We start from the raw sequence: 7,444 nt of genomic DNA, 5'->3' as shown, positions 1-7,444 counted from the left end.
ACATGAGCAACCGTGCCGAGGACTGAGTGGCACCAGGGAGTGGTGTCTCGAACGGTGCCTCTAGGATACCAGGTCGCCTCCTAGAGTATACAGATCTTACCCCCGCATGCGGGGCTCTGCGGGGGTGGACCTGTATTTCCCTAGCTACTCGTAGGATTAAATATGGAGAAAGATACACAAAAACCAAACCGATGTGAAAGTGAGAAGTCGTTTGATAGCGATATGCCCAAAACTGAGGAGCAAGTTATGAAGGATATAAGAGGGAGTTTTGGAACGATGACAAGATACTTGGAGAGTGCTTTGGCTCGCTTTGAGAAGCTAAATGGTGTCCTAAAAGACATGAAGGTCTTCTGTGATACAAAAGCAACATGTTTAACAAAATTAAACATGGTGTGGAGAGGTTGATGAGTTTATCGAAGGACGGGAGTTCTCTTTGAGTCCCGCTGAGGCTGGCTGCTCCATACCGCGGAGCAAGAAGCTAAGGATCCTAGACGCTTTGGCGGTAGCGTTCTCAACTCCAAAGATGGCGGATAAGGAGGCAGAGGCTGAATGCAGAATAGAGAAAAAGAAACATAAGAAGGCTCAGATGCGAGCTCGACCCGAGGCGGTCCTGAAGGACAGAAGATTAAACCTGACTCTCTTAGTGTCAAAATCAGGGGAGTAAGGGAGACGAGGTACAGAGAGGTCCTAATCGAGGTGGGGCACACAACTGAAGACATGGCGGAGCTGTCGTCAGCCATTTAAGAGGTCAGCGCAGAAAATACCGTACGTGAGCTAGTCCCACGTATGGAGGTCGAGCTCAGTGACCTCGACACAATTTGCGACGTGGTGGAAGTGACGGAGGCTGTTATGCAGCACTTTGGGGATGTTAACGTTGGTCATATCAAGGTCACTTTGACGAAGAGAGCCTTCAGGAGTAACCTTAAGGCCTACGTGGAGCTCAGGCAGTAGCTAGCGGAAAGACTTGCTCGTACAGGGCATCTAAAAGTTGGTTGGATGTCCTGTAGAGTCATAAAAAAGACGTTGGTCACACGCTGTTTCGCTGCCAAGGCTTTGGTCACGTGGCAGCAAGGTGTGAGGGTCCGGATAGGATCAACGTATGTCGCACGTGCGGCTCAGAGGGACACAAGTCTGCCGAGTGTGTGAGCATCCCGCAGTGTTTCCTCTGCGCTACGCATAGTGAGAAACTCCGGACTGACCATCGACCGGGGACAATGAGGTGTACGTCTTTCAGGGAGGCCACCCGAACACGGAAGCCTCCTGACGTACCACATTGAGAAGACCAAGTTGGCATATTTGTTGGAAGCCGAGGCACGGCTTATTGGCCTTATCCCCATGTTCCTGAAGTAATGCGAAAGCGGATTCCGGGAACATGGGTTGGTAGGTAAGGAGTTTGGTTTAGTGGGTAGGCGCCGTTTCGTGTCCCACACTCACATTCGTTCCTTGTGTACTGTGCGTTCATGTGTGCATCTCACGTGTATATGGGTTACGTATATATGCGTGATGAGCACATATTGGGCTCATGGTCCCCAAGGATCGAATGTGGTATGTGCATGAGCATTTCCCGTTTTACTCCTTCAACAAAAAAAACTACTACTACTACTACTCGTGCGGGTTTGCTGGACCCCATCGGGCGCCTCCCCAGGTTGCGGATAGGGGAACGCTTCCCAGATACGGGTGGTACCGGGGAAATCAAATACCCGGGGTGAAAAAAACAGCTAGGGGAAGGAACCTCGAATAAGAAACCGAATATGGACCAGCTTCTTAATAACACAACCCCAAGAGAGGTTAGATCTCCCCACCGATTCCGATCGGGTTAGAGCCCCGGTGGTCGGTGCCAGCTCCAAAGATTTTGGGGGGAGCCAAAGAAGCAAACTTCAGCAGGATGAAGAACATAACACGGAGACAAACAATGAGACGGTCCTAAGTGCGTTGTTGCGCAAGCTTACAGCTGTCATTAATGAAATGAAGAAATATTGCGAGGACAGGCCAAATATGGGCCGGAAAATTAGAGATAGCTTAGAAGCAGCCACCTGTACCTTGAGCGAATTTCAAACTTCTCAGAGTTTGACTAGGCCGGAATTAATGACTCCGACCAAGTTCTCAAAGAAACAGGTTCACGTGGACCTCATCACCCCAAAGGGGCCACGCAACAAGAAGAGGATAACCGAAAGTACGCCTAGTCCTGGCGAAAGCTTGGCTGCGCGACCATCAAAGAAGATGCATCTTGCGGAAGGATCCAACGAATGGACGGAGCAAAGGAACCGCAACCGTAGGAATCAGCTTCCAGCCAACGGTGACTTCACTGTAGGAGTAGAGGGTAGGAAGGCTGCAGCACGACCCTCCCAATCATCTAGGATGAAAAAGACGCGGGCACGTTCTGATGCAGTTATCATTAAACCTGCTACGGGGGAAAAACATGCGGACGTGTTAAAAACGATCCGCAATACCGTCAATCCTGATCAAATAGGGGTTACAGTTACAGGAATTAGGGAGACGAGAAACGGTGAGGTACTGGTCGAAATGGGTGCTAGTGCTGAGGCCAGGAATATGTTTAGTGGGACCCTAACAGCAGCTGTAGGACAGGATGGGCAGGTACGGCAACTTGTCCCGAAAGTCAGCCTGGACATAAAGGATTTGGATGCTGCAACTGACGAGCAGGAGGTTAGGGAGGCCCTGGAGAAATTACCTGGGCTAGTGAATAGTGGGGAAATTAAAAATAACTCATCAAAACCAAGTCGATAGGACACTAGTATGGCTTTCATTGAATGCGATGAAATCAATACCAAGAAGCTTGACGAGTTGGGAACTGTCCGAATTAAGTGGGTTAGTTGTAGAATAAGAAGCAGGTTTGTAGTAACGCGCTGCTTTCGCTGCCATGGCTTTGGCTATATTGCGGTATCCTGCAAGGAGAAGGACAGATCGAAATCGTGTTGGAAGTGTGGTAAGGAGGGGCATATGTCCCCATCCTGAAAGGAGGAACCTAATTGTTATTTATGCGAGGAGCGCTTAGGTAGCAATTCAAGCTCATTATCTGATAGCAATACTGTGGTATGGATGGGGGAAACTGGTATGCAGATAACACTGGTACGGCAGCAATCTGGGTGAAAAATTCATTCATTTTTCCAGTAGCTGAGACTGGCAAGGACGATGGCTATGTATGGGTGAGAAGTTCACACATCACATACGTAAGCGTCTATCTCTCGCCCAACGAGGGAATTAATGAGTTCTGCAGGAAACTGGATGGTCTTGAGAATGCAATTCAGGAGTTGAACGAGAAGTCATTGTTGCAGGTGATTTCAATGCTAAAGCACTTGAATGGGGCATGTCGTGGACTTTCAACCGGGGACATAGGGTGTTGAGATGCTGTCTAGGATGGATCTAACGACACTTAATATGGCATCTTCGGGTGTAGCTGCCTCAATACGGGGTTGGCATGTCCTTGAGGAACTTTCTAGGAGCGATCACCAGTACGTCAAGTTCTGGGTTGGGTCAAATTCTAATGGAAGATGCAGTCTTGTTGGTTCTGTGAGGATCCGGGGATGGAACGCAGCAAAGCTTAGCAGACAGGCGGAAAATATTGTTGAACGGACTATGGGCTTAGTCAAGAAGTCATGTGACAGGTCAGTGCCTAGAAATTCAGGGCGCTGGCATTCAGAAGTGAATTATTGGTGGAACGACAACATTGCTGATCTACGCCGAGATGCTCTGATGAAGCGCAGGAAAGCCCAGCGTAAGAGGGGTCGCGCTGCTTGATGAGGTTGATTAGGACGTCTGGGGTCGCAGTTACAAAATTTTGACTCGCAGCCTTGGATAACAGATTCCAGAACCACCACAGGATCCCGTAGCAATGGATGCAATAGTAGGTGCACTTTTTCATGAACATCCGGAGAGAGAACGTCATCTGATACCGGTAGTAGCAGCTAAAATACATCTATTTACCATCGATGAACTCTGCAGTGTGTTGTCTTCCATGGGTAACAGAAAGGCGCCAGGCCCAGATGGCATACCATCGGAAATACTAAAAGTTATTGGATAATAGAAGCCATTTGTGCTACTAAACATGTATAATGCATGTTTACTTGCTGGCATATTTCCAAAGAGATGGAAGATGCAGAGGTTGGTGTTGCTTGATAAAGACAAGGGTCAGCCGACCACGCCCTCATCACTCAGACCACTCTGCATGTTAGACAACGCAGGAAATATTTTTGAGAAACTCATTCGGGCTCGTCTACAGAATGCTACAGAAGAAGCAGGCGGACTATCGGAGAACCAGCATGGTTTCCGCACGAACCACTCCACGATTGGCGCAATCACGGAGGTCATATCAATGACTCAAAAGGCATGGCTGGGTAACCACAGGTCAAGAAACTCCTGTGTGCTGGTCACCTTAGATGTTAAGAATGTTTTCAACTCGGCAAGGTGTGTTGACATCCTGGTTGCACTAGAGCAGCGTTTCAGGGTTCCGGCTTATCTACGAAGTGTGATCAGTGATTGCTTGTACGATAGGCCGCTATTATATGACTCTACTGATAGACAGCAGAATCGAAAAGTCACTTCAGTAGTGGCTCAGGAGTCTGCGCTACGTCCAGATCTCTGGAATGTGCTTTACAATGGGGTTTTCGAAATTGTGCTGCTAGAATAGGCCAAATTGATTGGCTTTGCGGATGACCTTGCTGCCATGGTTTTGGCAAGGAACATAGGACAAGCCCAGCGGAGAGTAGCTCATGTCACTTTCCTCATCAACAACTGGCTTAAAGACCACGGGCTCTCGTTAGCTGCAAACAAGACGGAGGTTGTTATCCTTACGCGGCAGAAGCATTATGATAAAATTCTAAGTTTTGAAATTAAAGGTGAGTCGGTTCTGGTTTCCAAAGCAGTCCAATATTTAGGTGAAACTATGGACCAGAAGCTTACGCATTGGCCACAGGTCCAGAAGGCAGCAGATAAAGTTAGCGTGATAGTGGCTAAACTATCTAGGCTCATGCCTAGCCTGAAGGGTCCTAGAGCTAGCAAAAGAAGAATTTTAAAGAGTGTTGCTCATTGAATCCTCCTCTACGGAGCAGATATATGGGCTGGTGTACTGGAGGTGAAAAAATATAATAACAGAATGGTCTCGGTACAACGACGTTGTGCTATGCGATTTGCTAGTGCGTACCGCACTGTCTCAGCTCCGGCTGAGATGGTTGTGGCGGGAGTTATCCCCATTTTCCTTCTTGCAAAGGAAAGAAGAAGGACATTCGAAAGATTCCAAGTGGAAGAAGATCGTCCAGGGATCAAGGTACAAGAGAGAATAGGAGTTCTAGAGGAATGGTTATGCTGCTAGTCGACCGAAAGTAGAGGTAGGTGGACAGCGCGTCTAATTGGAGAGGTGACTCCGTGGTTCGGGAGGAAGCACGGTGAGGTGAATTTTCACCTCACTCAATTTCTCACGGGACACGGAAACTTCAACGCGCATTTACATAGGCGGAAAAGAAAGCACAGTGAATACTGTGACTACAACCCCACACAAGTGGACAATGTAGAGCACACATTCTATGAACACGACAGATGGGCAACCAAGAAGAATGCCTTAGAAAATATTTTTTAAAATATTTTTCATTATCCCATAAAAAAGAGAATAAATCAATTATGTTTACAAGTATAAAATTTGAAAATAAAAAATGGATATAAAAAAATATTTTTTAAATATGGTTCATGAGTTCTAAAATTTCGAAAAACAAAAAATACTACTGGCACTAAGACAACTTTTTTAAACATAATTTAAGTTCCATCTTTATGAACAATTTTAGATGTAAAAAAACATTCTCTGTCAATTTTGAACGTTCTAAAATGCTCTAAAACACCTAAAAACCAAAGCTTACACGAAAGTTAAAAAATTTTGTTATTAAGAAATTAGCAAAATTCACAATCAAGTTTCTGAAGTTTGTGGTTAAAAATTTTGAATGTTCATAAAAAATTTCATTTCTTGTCATTGTGAAAAGTAATAAAGTAGTTCACAACGAGAAAAAACGAAATATTGCACGAAGAAAAATCATAACCTATTTAAAATATTCATCGAAAATGTTTGTAATGCTACTCCTGTTGACAGTTTGTATATGTGTACATTTACAAAAAGTTTTATAAAACTAAATAGTTAGAAAAGGTGACCTTACAATTTGTTGCTTTACCTTTTTTTAACTGTAGATCACGAGGACGGCTTTTTCATCGATTTTCAACTCCTGGGTTAAGCGCAATGGTTAAGAATCCGACTTAATGGCGATAGATTTAGGTGTAGATATGAATATTCTACTCTTCACAAGATAGATAAGATCTCAACTAAATACTTTAATTGCCCACAAAACTTGTGAATTTTTAATGAAGGAAGATAAATTTCTTACCAAAAATTTATTTCAGTATCTTCCTTTTAGTTTAATTTTTAAATTTAAAAAATAAATTTTTTACTATCATAATTATACTCATCTTCTAAGTTTGAGTCAGTGATATTGTTTGATACCTCAAGCAGTGACTATTTATTATTAAGGGAGTTATCGTGGCTCAGATGGTATAGTGATTTCCTATATTCCAACACTGCAGCCTTGGTAGCCACGCTGGCGCGGGTTCGGTTTTCAAAAGCAAGAAGCGAGTCTAGACGTGCTTTCAGAAAGATTTGCTTTTTTCCCTTCGTATACGACCTCACAGTTTCACAGAAAATCGCCGATCCTCCAAAGTACACCAAAATCGATGTTGAATTGAGTTGCAAGAAATTTGATCCACCCAGATTCATTATGAGAATCTAGGAGAGAAGCATCATTTAGAGACTGTTTTTTCTTATTCAAGTCAACGTGAAGTGTCGTCTACAAACTTTAAGTCACCTGTCAAAATTATTTTGTCCGGCGTTATTTGGATGAAATAGATGTTGATAAGCAGGTATGTTATAATAATAATTACTTAACTTTAAATTTTCTCCCATTCACCTGTGACTAATTAGTGTCTTGAAATAAAAGTTGTACTAGGCGTAATATAATTTCCAAATCTTAGGTTAGTCAAAACCGACATCACATTCAACCACCAAAGCCGAAATGTAAAAACTAAGTCGTGGCCGCCTGCATCTAAATTGATGCCTGTTCGATCGAATAAATTTCCTCTAGATTTTCCGTATTCAACAAAGTGAATTTAGCTGGTGGTTGAATTGAGAATACCTAATTGTGTATGTGGACGGTCATGACTATTTCTATACATGCCGGCTTTAGTTTAAATGTCATCTGCCATGACTAACCTAACATTTAGAAGTTGAACAATTATTCAGTCTAATATCGCAAAGTGAATAGTTGCGTTGGCAGGTGTTGAGGTGTCTGACAGTGCGGTTCTGTGCTTTTACACCAGCATTTTTCTGTGTTATAATTAACCCTGCAGTAGAATCCCTAATGACACTAGCAGTTGATGTAATTATAAATATTTAACT

The sequence above is a fragment of the Belonocnema kinseyi genome, chromosome 2 (assembly GCF_010883055.1).
Source record: "Belonocnema kinseyi isolate 2016_QV_RU_SX_M_011 chromosome 2, B_treatae_v1, whole genome shotgun sequence".
NCBI lineage: Eukaryota > Metazoa > Arthropoda > Insecta > Hymenoptera > Cynipidae > Belonocnema > Belonocnema kinseyi.
Note: the sequence above shows the minus strand (reverse complement) of the source record.